At 35.4% G+C, this 21,922-nt stretch overlaps 1 protein-coding gene and 1 pseudogene across 1 annotated transcript in view; one reads left to right on the plus strand and one right to left on the minus strand.

Moving 5' to 3' along the window:
• pex14 (peroxisomal biogenesis factor 14) overlaps positions 1-21,922 on the minus strand; it is a 161,115-nt gene that overhangs the window by 108,888 nt on the left and 30,305 nt on the right. The gene's annotated exons all lie outside the window — the stretch shown is intronic.
• Positions 13,036-18,336, plus strand: LOC130216885 (DNA fragmentation factor subunit alpha-like; annotated as a pseudogene).

The raw sequence follows: 21,922 nt of genomic DNA on the forward strand, positions 1-21,922 counted from the left end.
ATAAAAATACAGAATGTTTTCTGTGAGGGTTGGGTTAAGGAGTAGGGGCTGTACAGAAACGCCATTACGTCTATGGAGAACCCCCACCAGTAAACAAACCTGCATGTGTGTGGTATTTTGTAAGCCTTTTCTTTGATCAATGCAATGTGCAATTTTTTTTTTTCTTTTAGTTAAATACTACTGAACTTTTAATGGTAGTGTAAAGTAGAACTGCACAATATTGGAAAAATCTGAAATTGCAATATTTTATTGCGATATTAAAATAATTTCACTGAATGATTTGAATATCTAAATGAATGAAATCTTTCCATAAATAGATCGACTGGGAAGATCAAGTATTTTTCTATGCTGTGTATCGGCATAAATTATAATAAATTACAAATGTAAATAAATAAATAAACAAACAGTGTTTTAAGGTTTGATTCTAACAGTATTCAACTACAGAAATTGAACAATTAAATGTAATATAAGATGGTGGTCATATAAATAACTAAAAAATAATAATATATTTATGTTTTAAACTTTAATAAATAATATTTTTCTGCGATGTGACTATTGCAGATACACACATTGCGATATCGAAGCTCAAACGATATATTGTTCAACCCTGTATAGTGCTGCACAATATATCGTTTGAGCATCAATATTGCAATGTCTGTATCCGCAATAGCCACATCGCAGGATTAGATTTATTAAAAGATATATATTTTTTAATAATTCATACAATGATGACCATGTTATTTTATGTTTGATTAATCCATTTCTCTACTCGAATACTACTTTATTTCCCTTTTATCTTTGCTCTGTCGTATTTATAAAAAATTATTATGATTTATGCAATAGCACTGTATAGAAAGTGACTAAATCGTCCCGATCTATCTAACCTAGGGGTGCCCTGTGCTGGAGGGCCGATGTCCTGCATAGTTTAGCTACAACTTCCTTTGACACACCTGCCTGGAAGTTTCTAGCATACAGAGAAAGAGCTTGATTAGTTGGTTCAGGTGTATTTATTTGGGGTTGGAACTAAAATATGTAGGACACCGGCCCTCCAGGACTGAGTTTGGGCAACAGTGATCTAAATGAATGAAATCTTTACAAATAGAGCTATTCAAATCATCTGGTCAAATTATATTCATTCATAATTTATATCACAGAAAAACAGATTTTTCCAATATTGTGCAGCCCTAGTAGTGTTTATTAAATATATTTTAAATTACAATAATATCAATGCACATAAGAAAAAATTCCCCAGAAAGCCAGTGAAAATAAAGGAGCCGTCTTAGCTACACATTGTATACAAACTTACGGGGTCGGTGTGAAGTGAATTGATTTTTCCAGCCAAGAAAAAAAAAAAGGATCATATTGGTCATAGAAACATTTCTAAAATATGCCCTGCCAAGGTATGCTGCTTCAATCAAGCCAGCCAGATCCTGAAGGCAATCTCTCAGGAATGAAAGACCCCTCATTGGCCCGCTCATCGCCACCTAGTGACCATCATCCCCAACAATCATGAAATATCTCTGTGGCCCGTGCCCCCATGCCAACCATAACTCTCCTTTACTGCAGACAGCTCCAATAAAGGATTACAATTACAATTAAAGTAATGAGCAAAGGGGGGGAAAAAAGAGAAAAGTCCGAGGATGGATCCCCAGGCAAATTAAATTGCAGCACAGTTTGAAAGTGAGCACAGAGTAAGTCTTTTGGGTTATTACTGGCTAACCACCCCTCATTCCCTCAATAATTAACTTTCAAGTTTCATAATCAAGAACCGCAGAATTGAAACAAAAGTGAAATGCTGTCCCAAAATGCCTAAAGCGGTCTAAGGATCAAAACATCGCCCATAATTGAATAGTCCAATACTTTCTGCCTTTGGAGTGATTTTGTACAAATTCCTGCGAGGTTGAAGCTCATTTTCAAAACCAACATTTGAGCAACAGATGTCTCCAGCGCCCAGAGGGCAAGAGGCAAAAGCAAGGTGCACGAAAGAAAGAAAAAATAGGAGCATAATTGAGACACCAAGTCAATGCAATGGCCAGTGCCGCTGGCTATAATGTCAACAATAGCATCTCATCAGGCAGACCCCAATTCCTAGGCTTTGGGGATGTTGTCTTTTTTTTTTTCCAGCATGGTGGTGATAGCAGAGGGGCTCCGGAAATTCAGAGACTGCCGAGCCAAAACAGATCACTTCAAAGCGCCTTATTTAACGCTTGCTAAATTTTTCATCACAGTTGCTTAATATCCTGGGGAAGGGGAGCTTTTGAAGTTGCGGCGAGACCGGGATGTTCTTGTGACAACTTTCCTTTTTTTTCCCTCTCTCCCTCCTCCCTTTTTTCACCTCCTCCCTCTGCTCCTGCATCCCTCACTCTTTCCACAGGAGGCCAGTGATATTTGGGGCATGCGGTGGAGCCCCAGCGGGCAGAGCGAGGCTGGGAGAGCGTCCCATGGAGCCGGCAGTTACCATGCCAACACACTGAGCGTTTTAGTCGCTGCCGGTAGATCGCAGGAGGATACCGCAAAACACCACTGGAGGGAGAGATATTTAACCTTTCACACACCTTTGAGGCAGAAAGCCCACCATAGAAGACTAAAAGGCAAACACCAGAGCTGACAAACATGGATTCAAACCAGCTTTGCTTTTCTGACAACCTGAGGTGATTTTTAACTCCACCAGTCATTATTATGGGTAAATCTTTGTCTTCCCTGCTACATTACATTCAGATGTGTTGTTCATTTTGAAATTTGCAGACATTCAGTGATTAATAATAAATGCAATAGATCAGGGGTGCCCAAACTTTTTCATTTAAAGGTCCAAAACCCAAATATCATTGAGAGTCGAAAGTAAACATACAGTACGTACTATATTTCATTAAAGTTGCCATGGATAATTTCCTAATTTATTGGAAAACATTACTTTAAATTGTATTAATTAATGCAGTATATCATTTACCTCCAGTTTCACAAACAAGGTTTAAGGCTAGTCAAGATGAAATTGCATGTTTGAGCTGTCTCAACTCAAAATAACTTGCGGTGAGAGTCTTAAAATACATAAGTGTAATTTTTTTTGCCTTCAGGTGCACACAAGTAATATATTTTTCTAAGGCCATTTTTATAAATGTGTCTTAAATAGCCTAATTTAACTAAGGCCTAGTCCTGGCTTAATCTAAGCGCTGTTTGTGAAACTGGGCCATAATATGATAACCAATTGCAATAAAACCATAAACATCACATTTAACACAGTGGAGTTCACTAGTCAAGCAGAATCTTCCTTTGCCTTGATTTGTCCTCTATCTGACAGTGTGTACATTTAAACTAAAGCTGTGTAATTTACACCATTTAATAGAAACATTTAATTTTAGTTAGCTTTTAACAATAAAGTAAACAGACAAAAGGTTACTTTAGGTTTGAAATGACAATCTCTAAACTAGGGATGGGCCGATAAACGATATGATATCGAATCATGATCAAATTTGTCAATAACAAGGATAAGCTCTGGACTTTTTTACTCTATATTGATCTAAGAGCCAAATCACACAGCAGAAATGTGCTGTGATATTAGAGATGCAACAAAATTTCAACCACCAACAAATTAATCGGCCGAAAATGTTATGCCATTTAATGGACCCTCCCATTTTTGAGGCTGAAGTCATTGTTGGGATACTCGTATTAATTTGGAAGCATTAACAACTTATATCAAAATATATATCGTTATCGTTCAATATGAAAAATAATTATCAAGATTACATTTTTGCCATATCGTCCAGCACTATAAACAATCCCTATAATTTATCCTCACTTCTCAGATAGGATAGAGGGCCAAATCAAAGTTTACCGTGGGTCTACTTTGGCCCATGGGCCCTATTTTGGGCATCTATGTAATAGATGTTTTGTACATGGAAACGATTTTAAGGTGTTGGAAAGACACAGAATTTGGTGTGAAGGAGATCATAAAAGGAGGATAGAAAAGAAAAACACATGAACAAAAAGAGTCAAAAAATTTAAAGGGAAAATCTAAATTAAAAGAAACACTTATTTTTATTGATAGAAGAGAGAAAAACAAAGTAAATCACACTAAAGATGCAAATGGAAATGCACAAAAGAGCAACTAGGGGAGAAAAAAAGGCAAGAAAAATGAAAGAAAATAGTTACAAATCTAAATAAACAGAAAGAAAAGAAATGAAAAGAAAAGGGTAATTTTACAAGAAAAACACAAGGAAAGGGCAATGAAAGGAAAATGAATCAGAAGTGGAAATGGAAAAAATGGAAAAGAACACAAAGGAATTTAACAGGCATCTATTTTACCCCTTTTTCAAGATTTAAGATAAGTCTTTTGTTTCTCCAGAACGTGTCTGTAAAGTTTCAGCTCAAAACACCCATCAGATTATTTATTTTACCTTTTAGAATGTTGGAATTTTCTGCTCTGAATACACTGTAGCTGTTTTCTTCCCAATGTCTTTAATGCTAGTTTTCCCCGCCCACTGTTCTCACGTGCCTGTCAGAGTGTGCCTCAATCTCCGCCTCGGCTATGTCAGATAAACAGCACAGTGACAGACATGAAGAAAGCAGATCTCAGGCAACGTTTGTGAGAAATACTACAGTAAGAACTTTCCCAATGATTTGATGTATTTGTTGTGGAGTTAATTCAAGCCTTTCATTGAATCACACACAATGTTGTTACAAAGTTCACGCACGCACACAGATACACATACACAGTACCTGTTTAACTTTGCACTGTTTTTGCACGGCAAATAGGACAGGACACCAGTTAATATCCACTGCTTTAAGTTATCTGTTATGTTAATATACAAAATAAACCTGATTTAACGTCCCCAAACCGGAACAGAACACTTCATTTATAACTGTACTGACATGCGGCTGTGGTGATAAAGATGGTAAAATCGCGTTCAGTTAAACATGAACTGTTTTAAAAATGTTTTAAACTTGTAAAACTCACTCTTGATCACATTTGATGATGATTAATGATCACAGCGAGGTGAACAGATCTTTTAATCCTAGTTGCTTTTTGCACGTCCTGTCTTGTGAATATGATCATAAGTGTTACTACAGAGACATGTTAATACACAGCTGTCAATCAAATTGCTGGGCAGGGAAACCGCACTCCTCACGTTGCAGTAGGCCTCAAAATGGGAGAGATTTGGATCCTTTTTTAACATCAGGAAATAAAAAAAAAAGAGACTTATTGTCTTTTATCACTCCAATATAACTGTAGACACTACACTTACACACAGCTCTGTCCAAACAGCTTCAAAAAATGATTTTCATCATAGGTGCCCTTTAAATAAAACTGGAAAAGAATCAATGAATGAAAATAAAGAGAAAAAAGCAAAAGAAAAAAGAATTAAAAAGGAAAGTAAAAATAACAGAAAACAGACAAGGAAAGAGCAATGAAAATGAAAGGAAAATGAGATGCAAAGGAATAATAATGCAAAAATATAAATGAAAAGAAAACTAAATAAAATGTAAAGAGGGAAATGGAAAAAAGAGAAATGAAAAATAAAACGAAAAGGTATTCAAAGAAACAAAAAAAGGTTAATGAAGGAGCATTGAAAAAAAAGAAAAGTGAGATGCAAAGGAATAATAAAGCAAAAAGTAAAATAAAAATAAAAAGCAAAGTCGGAAAAGGAAAAAAAGAGTAATTGAAAATTAAATAAAATGAACAGGAATTTAAGGGAACAAGAAAAAGAGAATGAAAGAGCAATAAAAATGAAAGGAAAAGTGAGAGGCAAAGAAATAATAACGCAAAATCAAAAGAAAGAAAAAAAGGCAAATGAAAATGAAAGAAAAACTGGAATGCAAAGAAGCTGAAAGTGAAACTGAAAAGAAAAACACAAGAGAAAATAAAAAGCAAAAGTGAGGGGGCGATTAATTAAAGAAAGACTCAAGTCCTGCAGTGTGGGAGAAGGAGTAGAAGGACAGGCCAGGAAGAAGAACAAGCCCTGGAGGAGAGAACTCAAGCCTGAACTCAGCGACTGGTGCTGGGTTTGAGTGACAGCACAGGTCCAAACCTGCTCTGCCTCAGACTCCAGCCAGAGTCGCCTGCCACCGAGGAGCGAGGGCCGCCCATCCGGCGAGGTGAGTCAGAACCTGTTAACGTGACTGGTGTCCCCAGCCTGACACCCCGGCACTCGCGCCCAGAGCCTCCCTCCAGCCCTGCCACTATTCCCCTTCCGCTCATCCACATCAAATCCTTTCAGACACAGATTTCAATTATTCACCCCATCCAAATAATGCCTTGTGACATGAATTATCCAGAGCTGTAATAATCCACTTAACTGGGAAAGAGCAGCTCATCAAAAAGAGAAAAGCGGAGAAAAAAAGGGGGACTTGTCAAGCAGTTAGAAAGCCAAGAAGCCTTAATAATCGTCATTTTTCCCCGCTGTTAAGGACAGTGCTTTGAGCATGGCTAGATAGAATTCATAGCGGAAAATCACATCACACAAAACTGCACAATACACAGCCTAATTGTCCAATGATAGTAAATGTGCCATAGATAATCCAAGAACTTCCTAGTTTAAGCGCAATAAAAGAAAGAGAGCAGTTCCGCTGCTAAAGGAGAACACGGCAGACTGGGGATGGGGGAGGATTACTCACTTTTACAGCTAGTTTGCTCACAAAACTGCCTGCTTGCAAATCACAAACTAAATGACGGTCAAAAGTTTTCAGGCCGATCACACCTGAGAATTGACAATGACAAAAACTGTCATAATGTAAAATATTATTAGAATCTCAAATAGCCGTTTTTTTTTGTGTGAATATATTTTACAGTTGCATTTCGTCCTCGGATGTTATGCATTCATTATCATTCATAATCTTGCCATCTAACATGCTATTTTAGTTCTCGAGAGACACTTCATTCATTCATTTTCTTTTCGGCTTAGTCCCTTTATTATTCTGAGGTTGCCACAGCGGAATGAACAGCCAACTTATCCAGCATATGTTTTACGCAGCGGATGCCATTCCAGCTGCAACCCATTACTGGGAAACATCCATACACACTCATTCACACAAATACACAACTGACAATTTAGCATACCCAATTCACCTATAGCGCATGTCTTTAGACTTGTGGTGGAAACCCACATGAACCCCGAGGCTCGAACCAGCGACCTTCTTGGTCTGAGGCGAACGTGCTACCCACTGCGCAGCCCCATTTCTTGTATTATCAAAGTTTTTACTCCTTGAAGCAGCGGCATGGTGGCTCAGCAGGTGGCACTCACCTCACATCACGAAGGTCACTCGTCCGAGCCTCGGCTGGGTCAGTTGGCATTTCTGTGTGGAGTTTGCATGTTCTCTCCGTGTTTGCGTGGGTTTCCTCCAGGTACTCCGGTTTCCCCCACAAGTCCAAAAACATTCGGTATAGGTGAATTGGGTAAGCTAAAATTGTCCGTAGTGTACATGTGTGAATGAGAGTGTATGAGTGTCCTTCCACTGTGGAGAGCCCAGATTAATAAAGGGACTAAGCCGAAAAGAAAATGAATGAATGAAATTGACTGTAGGGTGTCACGGTGGTGCAGTGGGCCTCACAGCAAGAAGGGCATCCACTGAGTAAAACATATGCTTGATAAGTTGGCAGTTCATACCGCTGTGGACCCTTGATTAATAAAGGGACTAAGCCAAGGGAAAATGAATGAATGAATGAATGAATGAATGAATTTGAAGCATAATTCTTCAAATAAATGTCTTTACTGACATTTTTGATCAAATAATTGCATCTTTGCTAAATTCTTAAGATACAGCCTTAACTGGCTTAATATTTCTAACATGACAACAACAACATGATACTAGACATAAGAGAAATACACTTTAAGATAATTACAATTGTAACTGTGAAATTCAGCAAAAATGCAGTTTCTTAAACAAGTATGAAAACTGTAAGATGCCACAAATTTCATGCTGATATTTTACAGTATAATGCTATTCCATATATCTTTTTATCCATCTTTAATTACACTGAAAAAATGATTTCTGAAAATTTGTTGCAACAATTTATGTGTTGAATTTAAAAAAAACTAAATAAATTTTGTAATGTTCAACTTAATTAGTTTGTTTAAATTCAGCCCAAATAAATTGTTTACAACAACTTAATGTAAAAAAAATTATTGTAAATCCAAGGATTCATATTTGAATCATTTTTTCATGAGCTGCAAGTGTACATTTTGGGTACCAAAAATATGTTAGTAGCAATTTCCACTGTTAAATTTACGAGTTTAAAAGAGTTCATTTTCTGTTTTGTAAATTACAGTTATAAAGTACTTTTAAATGATGTTAGGTTAATATGTTTAAAAAATTAAATACAAAATAATTTTTACAGAATTATTCTGATAACCAAAGCTGACAGTTATTTATTATTCTTTTTGGAAAACTAATTTATATAATGTAGCCCTAAATAACTAATGCAGCTCATTCAATTAAATTTCAGAAGATATCTGACTGCTACATATTATTATAAAAAAATCTCACCAAGTGAATACTATTCAATCCAAAACAAAATAGCAGAACAAAACAATTGCATTGTACATGTCACATACAGTAATAGTAATGCAAACCAGTGTTTCAAACTGACTGTACCCCTGTAAAATCCCAGTGAAGAAGAGTGCATGCTGGTTAGTCTGACTCATAATAACTTACCAGCGCTTCTCTCGGAGCTGCATCTTCTCTGGCGGAGCAGCATTCTGAAAGAAAGAAAAACAACCTTGTGTTACACTGCCATCTAGGGAATGCGTGTGAGCCATTTACAGAAAAGCACAGTGCTCTAACCAGACAAGAGCATTTTTCATCTTCAAATGATGTTCTGTAAGTGTAATCAGCTTTCAAATTTTATCAATTTCATAGAGCTTTCAAACATACAATAATATAAGTCAAAAATAATCTCCTACCAGAAATGTACACTTCAATTCAGCGCATGTCAGTGTGATTTTAACATTTAAACATAATAATAAAACCAATTCAGCAGGGAAATACTGAAATTATCAAAAGTGAATGTTAGTAAACACATCCATAATGATACAAATATGATCTATTTATATTAATTCTTGTATTTTGAACAAAACATATAACAATAATAATCATCATAATAATAATTTTATAATAATAATAATAATAATAATATTTAACTAAATTAAACATTTTTTTGACATGTTTATTTAAAGTTATCAAGTTCAATGTGCAAAGTGCTCACAGAAATATAATCAGAGGCAGGTTTTTCAAAGAATCTGCCATGGGAAATAGTCCAAATACAAAAGCAAATCATAAACAATAAAAGCAAATAGGTTAACTAATAATTTTTCTTTTTTGAATAATAGAAATGTTATTTTTTCTTAAGAAGAGCAACTCCATCGATGATCTATAAGCCAGTGGCGTGGAACAAACTTTAGTCAATTGGTGTAGCTTGTTCCTCGCCACTAGTCCTGCTTGGTTTGGGACTTGTGGAGCTGTGCATTGTTGGATTTGCTCTTCAGTGTTTGGGCGTTCAGCAGTGACATTTACATTACACTAAACTTCAACTGTGAAAAAACTGGACTGAAGCAGTTACAATTTACTGGAACTAAAAAAGCGCTATAGAAATAAAGCTGAACTGAATTAAATCAGAGCTTTGTGAAGTATAAGAAGCATTTTTCTTAAAAGCCAACTTCAAACTTCTGAACAGTAATGCACCATGTAGCATCTATCACTGTGAGAAATTAATCATTTTATAATAACTTAATTGTCATTATTATATGTCTTCATAACCACAAAGACGTCTCTTGTCCTATTAGCCTAAAGAAAAAGTTTTCCCTTACCATGTATGCAGTACACTGGTTTGCTACATTAATGAGTGCCACTAGAAACCATTAACACTCCTGCCTTTATCATCGCTCTTCCAATGAGTCAGTCTTTGGCACCACGGTTTTGGTTCTGATCATTAGATCCACTTTAGAGCACTAAGTAAGCCTGCAAGGCTCAAATTAGGACATTTAATTTACTAATTAGCCATTAAGATGACTCTTTTAAGTAAAATTGACTTACTGTAAACAAATTAGCCTTTTTAAAGCCACCTCAGGGTAAGTATTCAGCTTTTAAGCAGTTTTACTCTCCCTTTCAATTTTTTTTTTTGTATGGTTTTTGATAGAAGTTTCTTCTGCATTTATTTATTATCACAACTTAAAATGACTTTTTTGTATTTTAGAATGTCTTACTATTTACTGCAAAAAGGCAAGTCACATGATCCTTCAGAAATCAGTCCAAAACGCTGATTCACTGCTTAAGAAACATTTCTACTAGGAATGCTTATTATCAGGATTGTAAGTCGATACTATTGACTGTTTCTATTAACTTTTTGCCCATAGATAAAGTGCACAGATCTAAAGTAATGTAGCGAATTTATCCTTTTCTAATTTACTTTAGATTTCAGTTGCGATGGCTGTAATTGTTGTGCCGCTCAATTTTTGCTTCCTTTTCTTGAAATGGGTTCATGAGGCGTTTTTTTGGTTATATTTGTTGGCATCTTTGCCTTGAGCTTGACATATAATTTTCCTGCCCTGCTGGACGTTGGTTCTTTACAGATCAATTTAGTGACTTATGATAAAGTTGTTTGTAGTCTATGATAAGAGAATTCCTCATATTATACTTTGTTATAATGTAATATAATATAATATAACATAACATAACATAACATAACATAACATAACATAACATCACATAACATAATTAATATAACTATAATATAATATAAAATATAATATAATATAATATAATATAATAATCATTCATTTTCTTCGGCTTAGTCCTTTTATAATCTGAGTTGTCTCGCCACAGCGGAATGAACCGCCAGTTATCCAGCATATGTTTTAGGCAGCGGATGTCCTTCTAGCTGCAACCATCAACGGGAAATAATATAATATAAGACATATATATAATATAATATAGCTTATAGTTTTTTGGGGGGGGATGTATAAAATGTATTTTTAAAAAAAAAGTTAAATTTTGCCTGACACCAACCACAAATGATAATGGAATATTCTGGTGGGGAATTAGGGGAATTATGACTCTTAGAAGCCCTAATATCAGACAAAATAACGTCTAACCAATGCACCCATGTGTTTGGTAATTTGTTTAAGAAATATCTGTGTACTTGCAATATTTGAGATGATAAGATTGGGTAAATTTAATTGCGTTGTCTGTCACTTCTCATGAACGTTCTATGGTGGTGTAAAAAAAAGCAACTCGCAGTTTCAGCTTCGCCTTCTTTTTTCGCTCACTTTTAACTTGATTCAAGCAACATTTTGAGTGTCATGTTCAGAAACCAATCTCTAACTACAGAGGGACGATACTGTGGGTAACCAATAACGTCTAACCCAAATGCACCATATGCTATGTAGTACACAGAAAGCTGCAAAGCTTACACACCCTGATTATAGATGCTTTATTCATAACAGAACAAATATTTATACACTGAATGTCTCATCCAAGGTGTTGACCTACAAAAAGGTTGCATTTAAAGCCTCGTGGGGTTTCAAAGAGTATTTTAAGAATCATAAGTGTCATCTTCACAGAGGACAAACACAACACATTCCACAGGGTTATCAGTAGCCGTTGTTATCTAGCCCTTCAGATATAGCCATTTTTTATAGTTTTTTCTTTAATGTGGTCTTAAAAACTAAACATGTAACATATTTATAATGCTATATTAATTATTCCAAAACTGTTAGCATTTGTGCTTCAATTTAAAAATACAGTCATTAAATAAAACAAGTCTTAAAGTTAATAAAGAAAGAGCAAAACAAAAAAACACAACGGCCAAGTTCCAGAAATAGAGCCTGGCTGGTTTGGTTTAAGGCTTAAAATTATAACCCTTTACACATTTAAAAAAAAATCCCTTTCAAATGAATGAGAAAATACTTTGAGAATCAGAATATATACTGTATGCTATCCACTTAAAATTAAATTAAAATTAAATGTATACATTGTACTGATTTTTATTTTTACTTCATTGCATCTTAATATACAGGGTAAACAGCATGCAAACGGGTCATATATAATATGCTGTTAGTTTGTTTGCTTATACACTTCTACATCGTTGCTAATAATTTGGATAAATATACTCTACCATGAAAGCTGTCAACATGTTTACTTTACTGAGAGATGGGCACAGCACATGGAGGAATGGTTGTGTCCTGTCATGGTTTTCAGGGTCATGACCCTTGAATGAACATAACAGATAACGATGATATTTGTTGTTATGTTTCTGCTTAACGTAACATTATATCATTTCACATGGAGAAATCTCCTGAATGCCGTGTTCTCTGTGACCCGCACCTGTCACACACATCTGTCTAACTGTATATGTTCACTAAGGAAACGCTAGCAAGCCTGCTAAACTTTTCCAAAACAACATGGGACAGCCGTATTATTGACTTTACAACAATTAAGGCGTGGCAAAGAGTGCATTCACTATGCACGTCCACGGCCGAACAATCAAAATGCATATTATCTGCTGGAGAATTGCTATCAACTACCTGATTTTGCTGGTCAGGTTGGTCCTGTGATGCCATGTCGTCGGCGCTGTTAGCCAGGAAGCTAACGACGCTATCGCGTCACCGGAGCTCGATTACTGTCGTCTGAACTAGTGAGGCGAAGTTCGAGTCGTCTTTGGTGGTCGGTTCTTTTGAACAAAAAACATTTTCAAAGGTGCGTGGCTTTTCTGCGGAGTTTAGTGTGACAATGAAGTATTCAAAAAGCAAAGTGCACTTTAAATGTTCGAAATGATGTATTTATTCATTTATTATTGTTATTATTATTTATTATTATTATTATTTGTTGGACACTGCATGGGATGTCCTCAAAATCGCATACACAACTGGTAGCTATTTTGAATACTGTGCGCCTGCAAGAAAAGAAAATATGATGGACCTGGACGTACTAGATTCGTTGCCGTGCATTCATTAATCAGTTCAATCCATACGGTTCGTCAAATGGAATCGACTCAAAAGAACTATTCACTCGCGTCACGAAGCCAACAAGCTGTGACAGACTCGATCAGTAGCGCATTTCACAACACGGAAGCAGATATCGACTATGTTTATTTTCAATTCTTCTAGAACAGTGTTACAAAGATGTTGTGAATATTCAGTGTAACGTTAGTTATGAGGCTTCAGACACAAAACTAACAATCGAAAACATAAGGTACTCTAAAGAAAGTAAATTATGAACTCTGAACTTTGACCATCATCATGACAGAATTAAAACCATGTAAAGTGTGTAACGTCAGCCGACTGAAGTATTACGGACTGGCCGTGACCTCTCTTTATCAACTCAGAATTAAAGGTTGGTCTGAAAATATGAATTTATAAAAATATGCTAATATGTGGTTTTAAGCCTGAATTTAATAAGTGGTCCGCTCGATGAAAGTTTAGTTGAATTAAGCATACACATAAAAAACAGTACTGTTTAATTAAGCTAAATTATATTATATAAAGAATGCTTTTTACTGTAAAACAATTTTCCAAAGAAGTTGATATTACCAAAGCTTGATGTCCTTTGCTCTACTGGTCATGTGAGCCATTCTCTTCATCTCTGTCTACCACAGGTGCTGAGGCTCTAGGCTTTTGTCCCAGTGCATCAGTCTCAGTGGTGCTGGAAGAAGATGGGACAGTTATTGAAGATGAGGCTTACTTTCTGTGTCTGCCAGCAAATACCAAATTCATGTTGTTAGATGCCAACGAAATATGGGTGCATTCTCATCAAAGTAAGATTTTTTGTGAGATTACTGTCAATAATATTTAAGTAAATAACTACTAATCTAAACTGGTCTCTGTTGTCTAGTTGCTGGTGGGACAGCCCAGTCTTGTAGAGACTCTATGGAAGTAGATGGAGGGTTTGACTCTTGGCATGGTTTGGCAGAGCAGCTGAGGCAGGACCTGGCCAGTATTATCCTCATGTCTGAGGCAGATCTACAGGTCTACTAATACTACTGACATACCTGAACATTATCATTTACTGCAGTGTTTCTCAACCACGTTCCTGGAGCACACCTGTTTCAGATCATCAGCTCATTAGCACAGACTGAAAGAGCTGTAATGGGTGTACAGACATCCAAAACATGCAGTGTTGATGGTCCTCCAGGAATGTGGTTGAGAAACACTGATTTGCTGTACATGTACACTGGGGGTCAACTGTTTGAAATCACTTCGATATCTTATGGTTTTATATTTATGTTCACTACTGATTAAATTCACAAATGTAATATTTAAAATCTTAAAAGAGCTGTTTTAAGCTGTCAAAGATGATGTATAAAGTTGTAGTTTGTAATTATTGAACCTTTGAATTTAAATGGTTTCCTCTGGGTGCTCTGGTTTCCCCCACAGTCCAAAGATGCGTTACCGGTGAATAGGATACGCTAGATTGGCTGTAGTGTATGTGAGTGTGTGCAGGAGTGTGTGGGTGTTTCCCATTGTGTTGGGTTGCGGCTGGAAGGGCATCCACTGCGTAAAACATGTGCTGGATAAGTTGGTGGTTCATTCCACTGTGGCGACGCCTAATTAATAAAGGGACTAAGCCAAAAGAAATGAATGAATGAATTTAAATGTATTATCTTTCTATTTCTTAAGAAACGTGTGATATTGCCATTTAAAATGTAAAAATATAAAATAATACATTAATCATATAATAATATTTTTGTATTGTAAGCAAACTCGTTAATTTTTTTGTTAAAATGTATATGGATTTGATAAATATATGAATAATTTTCAAAAGTGGTGTACTCATTTATGTGCGCTATTGATCTGCACTGTTTATATATTTACTTAGTGAAAACCATGATACTTTATATTAGGATTCTTTAGTCCAATCAATGTATGTTGCCCTGTTAAATACATTATTTTATAATGAAAAAAAGATCTATCCTAAATTTCAGGTGTAATAACAACCTAACCACAGTGTTTTCATATCATAATAATAAAACATTATTGAGTACCACTTTGGCATGTAAGGATGGTTTCTGAAAGATCGTGTGAAATTGTGAAAAATGCATATCTTCATGACAGGAATACATTTATTATAAAAACTATTAAAAAATAAAAAACAGCTACTTTGAACTAACATGTTAAATTTACTTATGTAAAATTTTACTGCTATTTCTCGTATTAATCTAGCCTTGGTGAACAAAAGCCAAAACATTTGACCCTAATACAAGATAATATAATTTAGCAATGTTCCTTAAGTGGCATACAGAGAATAACTAAATGAAAATATTTTTTATAGAGTTGATAGATGTGCCAGGCTCTGATCGGCTTCAGCGTTGGACTTCTCACAGCAAGAAAACCCACGTCCTACAGGGACACACTGCAAAGACACTAGACCGTAGAGAAGAAGAGAGGCAAGTCCAAAGACTTATTGAGGCTCTATTTGAAAGCCATGGAGCGAGAAGGCACCTTGGACCCACAGGAAGAAAAGTAAGGCTATTGTTACATCAACCATTTAGCTAATCAATTCCAACAATCCCTTAGTAAAATGCCCAATAAGCCCAATACAGCTTTGCCTTTGCTTCCACTAAATGGCGCCACTGAGCTATTTCTAAATGTTGCACCATTTATAAAAGCTCCTTTTTATGGCCTTGGTGGAATGAAGAAAAGTAGCAGCTTGGATGATCAACAGCTTATCTGTTGTTGTGACAGGACCAATTCTTTCCATCGCTTTTAGAACATTTATCTACTGTCATTGCTGCAGGTGCTAACCTAGATGAGACAGATGGGGTGGCAGGTGGAGGCCGCAGCAGGGGTTCAGCTTCCACCACACTAATGGTTCTGAGGGACAAAAGATACCCAGAGACCAGTACTGTCCAACCAAGAGCTGCAGGTATGATGTCTGATAAAGTTTCTTGTCTTTTTAGGATTTATTTAAAGGGTTAGTTCACCCAAAAATGAAAGTGACCGCATTATTTACTCTCCCTTTTATGAGTTTCTTTCTTTTCTGTTAAACACAAAAGAAGATATTTGAAGAATGGCTGATTCACTATGGGTAATCAATGGATGCCAGCCAAGCATTCATCAAAATGATCTTTTGTGTTCAACAGAAGATACTAATGAAGTTTTTAGCAGCTGAAGGAGTAAATGATGACGAATTTGAACCTTTTTTAGTGAACTGGCCCCTTGAACTTGATGTACAGAATCAATTGGATGATGAACAGTAGAGATTGCTTACTTTAGGGGTCATGTGTGATGTCATGTTGACTTTGAATTATTAAAAATACACTTTTCTTTGTACTTTCGGTTGTATATCAGTAGGGGGCACTCACTCTTTCAGTGGTACCACTATGAACATCAAACCACAGGAGTATAATCTGTATAATAATTTGCTAGACTAAATAATCAGGGTTTATTTAGTTTAATACAATATATATAAAATAACAATAAAGTTATTATTTTAATGAATGGACAGTAAATTAATTTATTGGATACCCCCCCTTCACTTTCGCTTTATTGAAAATGTATGTATACAACTAGGTTTAATTGTTTTGACAATTCATTTAAAACAATGAATGATATAATGAATTATAATATAATGTAAAAAAAAGTCCTGTCTAAGTCTAAAATTGCATTCATAATGGTCCTAAAAAGGTCTTAAAAGTCTTAAATTTGACTTGTGAAACCTGCAGAACCCTGTATAAGTTTGTTTTTTATATAATACTGTTTTTTAATGTGTCCCTGGACAAACTAAATCAGTCATATGTGCAAATGTGAAAAGATATGTATAAATAATCTTTCCATGATTTAGGGTGTTTGTTAGTATATAACATATTTGGCTGAAATACACAATATTTGAAAATTCTGATGGTTAAAAAATAATGGGAAAATCACCTTTCAAGTGATTTAATTAAGGGCTTGCAATACAAATTAATTGTTTAGTGATGCATAATACTTACTATTTACAAACAGTAAATTTACTAAATGTCTTCATGTAAAAACTATAATGTATGTTTTTTGCCCATCATCAAAAATATACCCTGTGCAACATAAGACTGATTTTGTCACATCATGGGTCACATATGTCTTTATGTCATATTGACTAACGTTTGCTTTAAATGTGCATGTCTTGATTTTTTAGATTATGTTCATATAATACCAGGGTTCATACAGTCCTGGAAAAACCTGAAAAAGTCAAGGAATTTTGACAAGGCGTTTGGAACATTTTTTGGAAGTTTTGGAAAATAAATAAACCCAAAATGTTTTGGTAATTTGTTAAGAAATATCTGTGTACTTGCATATATTTGAGATATAAGATTGGGTAAATTTAATTGCGCTGTCTGTCCTTGTTCTCGTGACATTCTCTGTGTGGGTTTAAAAAAAAAAGTAACTCGCAGTTTCACGCTTGTCCAATTTTTTCGCTCACTTTTAACTTAATTCAAGCTACATTTTGAGTGTCATGTTCAGAAAAACAATCTCTAACTACAGAGGGACGATACTGTGGGTGTCTAAAAGGCTAATTTGTACTCTTCTGAATTCCAAAATTTTCACAGAGACAGCGAGATTCTTTCTAAGAACTATTTTATAGATATCAAAATAAAAATAAACTATGTAGATCATCACACTTTTTGATATACAGTAAAAATTACTTTTATTTTTCTTATTTACCACTTGTACATAGACATTAAATGAAACATTAGGTCATGAATATCTACCAGAAAGTTTTGGGAAAAGTCCTGGAATTTTAGTAGAAAAATGTGTATGAACCCCGAAAAACTGTCTTCGTAATAATGCAAAATTGTATGATAGTCATAGAAAAAAACATGATGGAATGGACAAAAGGAAAACCTGTATGTTTGAGCCTGTTTTTGTTGATGCAGATGGTGGTGAGGCAGGGAGCGAAGGTGATGACGGAGGTGCTGGTCTGGGACAGTGAAAGGACATCAGCGCTGGTCCAGGCATGTGACAATGAGCTCAGTAAACGCCTACAGCGAGTTCAAGCCCTGCAATCCTCAGCACTCATAACCAGTCCGTTCCACAAGCACACGTTGAGAGACTAACAAGAGCCAAACGCTGCAAAAAACACTGACAGCAAATGTTAGGCATTTCATTCTATACTGTCCAGTCTTAAGTTTAGAATGAGGTTTTATTTTTTTGGATAGTGATTTTTAGAAAATATTATATACAGAATGACAAAATGCAATTATTCGGATGGATTTGATTGTATTTAAAGGCATTGATCACCCAAAATTGAAAATGACCTCATCATTTACTCTCCTTGTGTGGTTTTAAACATTTATGAGTTTCTTTCTTCTGTTGAACACAAAAAGAAGATATTTTGAAGAATGTTGGTTGCTGGCACTTCCATAGTAGGGGGAAATTTACTACAGAAATCAATGGGTACCAAGTACCAACATTCTTCAAAATATCTTCTTTTTGTGTTCAACAGAAGAAAGAAACTTAGATAGGTGAAGAGTCAGTAAATGAAGATAGAATTGAAATTTTGGGGTTTCTGACATTTTTGACCAAAAAGAACAGAGACTGATTTGATGTATGAAATCCTCATTTGAGGGGAAAAAGGTCTATACTTTGTAAAATTGTTGGAGATAATAGTGAAAGAGAAAAATAAAGCAAGTAAACATTTTTAAAGAAAACTTTTCAAAACAATTAATAAATGGTTCATTATTGCCTGTAACACATCCAACCTCAATTTCAACACCAGTAAAAAAAATTAAAAAGCTATCAGATATGGCATTTTAATACCTTTTAAAAGTATCGAATGCATCTTTATAATATTGCTCAGGGAAAGACTGTATTACCGTGGTATTACAAGGTTCACTAAATGTGTCAAATTGGAAATGTTACCAATTAAACCCTGTAGGGCTCAGTTTTTTTTCCTGTGGTGCTGTCCAAATAAAATCAAACATTTTTAGAATAACAAAAGATTCTGACGCACTGAACTTAATATAGATTCCATTACCATATTATGGAAATGAATGAGGAAAAAATATTCAATGTTTTCAGAGAAGACTGAGAATGATCATGCAGATAAATTGGTGATAAACTAATGAAGAGACCTGCTGTTCCTGTTCACCGTGAATGAACGTCTTGTTAAAATGACTTTTTTTTCTGTGTGGATGTACTTCTACCTTACGTTGTAATGAGCATGTGAGTGCTTTGATTGTTGTTGGGCGGGTCATGAAACCGAGTCAGCCTGTCTTAGAGTCGTTATGTGGCTCTGATGTTGTACTTTAGATTAGAATTTTTGACCATTGTTAGACTATATATACTAGCGATTTTAATATCACTTCAGCATTATGTAGAAATCCTCATGAGGAATTCATTAGACTGCTATTACCAATGCAGCTGGCAAGTGAGCTGCTTTAGTAATTGGCAGAGTACTGAAATATCATACCGGGTAAAAGTATCACTACTTGCCAAAAGTAGTGCATGTGTAGAATACAACTCAAATTTTGAGTAAAAAGTAGGCCATTTAAAAGTACTCAACAGTAATTAGTTTTATGCTGTGAAAATTATTCCAATTATACCCTGCTAATTAAAAATATAGTTATGGTTGATGCGTTTACATGCGAGGCAAAATCCAGCGTGATCTTATGAGGAAACGTAACTATTTTATGTAGTCAGTTTAGTGGTTAATTCGGTTTAGTTTAGAGTTTAGTTACAAAATGTATGGTTTTAAAAAGGAGGCGTGTACCAAATACCACCCCTAAACCCAACCGTCATTGGGGATGAGCAAACCGTACCAAACTGTATGAATTTTATAGAATAGGCTCTATGCACAGCTTGAGTTTTAAAGGCAACAATAAACTTCCGGTGAAAGCTTAATGTGACTATTTTCTATTTCACAAGGTTGTTTTTACAGCATCTTTGTCATAATGTAATTAGAATTAGTGCTGTCAGTCGATTAATTAATCATTAATTAATCACTTTTTTGCAATTAATCGCAATTAAACGACTGAAACTTTTTGGCTGTTCAAATGGAAAATTAAGACAAAGAAACAATTAAAATTCAAAATATGATTGTTTATCAGAATTTTTGCTTAACTTGTAAGACAGATTTCTTCATGTAAACAACACACATGAAGAAATAAACCATCAAGATCCTCAAACAGTTGGCTTGAAAGTCATATTTATTACAGAAATAAAAACACAGGCATGTAAGTGCCAATTGAATTTCAAAACAATCAATGCCAATAAAAAACAAACATGATTTCCATGTTGGATTCTAAGTGGACTGCTAAAAATTCCAAAATTGCAAATATGGAAATTGGAAAATTATAATAAAGTGTTGAATACAAACAATCGCACTCATTGAAAAGTTGTATTGCTGAGAGCTGAGAACATTAATTATAAAGTAGAAACAATTTTGTTTAGTCCTCCTTTACATTCAGCCAGTTGCTAAGACAGTCCAGCCTGTTGACATTATCGGGACTGTGACTGTTTTCTTTTGAATGATGTGACCTGAAAGCGAGAACAAGCAGAATCACCGAATCAGCATATGAATTTCATGCCACTGGTGCTGTGACAAGGACGTAAGAAGCATCAAAGGTACGCGTTGTGTCACACCAAAGACTATAGAATACTTACAGGGACTTTGGTCACACCATCTCTAAACATTAAATTTTAAACAACTTTGAGGGATACGGACATCGTCCATTTGTTCTTGTTGCTAGGAACACACGCATGCACATACACACACACACACACACAACGCGTACAGTACAGCGCACCCGACCGACTCCTTCGATTCATCAACACGTACCATAGTGTTCATCAAATTTGCTTTAAGCGTTCTAAAGTATGGCTATTTTGTACGAGCAAGGAAGCTGACACAGCAACGTGAAGCAGACGCTTTACAAAAGTTGCATGTAAGGGGGAAACACGTCAAACTTAATGAAACATTTGAGGGCGCATGGACTCAACTAAAGTGACAGCTTGCGACATCATCTGGCACTTTCATGGAGTACATTTACATGGACACCAACACTCCGACTGTAAGCTGATTAAGAGTCTGTCATGTAAACAGCGTTTTTTGATTACCTCAAAGGAGTTGATTACCCGAGTTATGAAGTGTGGAAGTTTTTTCTTTTCATTTGACATGCGGTATCAAATTATATTAAAGGACTTCTATAAGTCCTTCCTTGTTCTTATCCATATTCTTTGCGTGTTTAACACACATCGGCCACAACAGGAAATAAAAAAAAAGTGCAACTGCGTTAATTGCTTTATATATTTTTTCGCGTTAAATATTTCAAATTAATCGCATGGTTAATGCGCTAGTTTTAACAGCACTAATTAGAATACATTCAGTTAAATACACTTAAGCATTCATTTAGTTGTTCAAGTGTAAAATGAGATGAAATAAGTTGTCAATACTAGCGCCATTCGTACTGTACCAACAGACTAGCCAGAAACTCCATTAAAATACTGGGGTAAAATAAATATTTTATATTTCATATTTTAAAGACATGGGGGGGGGGGGGAATGGAATTTAATGCAGACCCACTTTATGTTGTATATAACAGGCAGTGAAGATAATTGATTTTTAAAGAAATCAGATCTTAAAAGTGACAATTTTGCAATGGAAAGACAGCTCACTGGAAGCCCTTGGCTGCCTGGCTGAAAATTAAAAGTCCATATGCATATAGCCACTAAAACAATCAGTTACGAATTGCCATGAGATAGCATTGAATTTGGATGGTTGGGTTTAGGGTTGGGGTTTGGTGCCACGCCTCCTTTTAAAAATCGTATATTTCTGTATGAATGAATTTGTACGAAGTAGCCACTGAACTGACAAAATGTAAATAGTTGTTTCCTCCTAAGATCAGGCTGAATAGAATACATTCAATGTGTGCATGTATTTGAAAACGTAACATTCTGTAGTGCATTTAGTTGTTGCTAAAGGGCATTCGCCATTGCAGTCATCATAAACTAGGCATTCTTCA

This window comes from Danio aesculapii, chromosome 23 (assembly GCF_903798145.1).
Source record: "Danio aesculapii chromosome 23, fDanAes4.1, whole genome shotgun sequence".
NCBI classification, from domain to species: domain Eukaryota; kingdom Metazoa; phylum Chordata; class Actinopteri; order Cypriniformes; family Danionidae; genus Danio; species Danio aesculapii.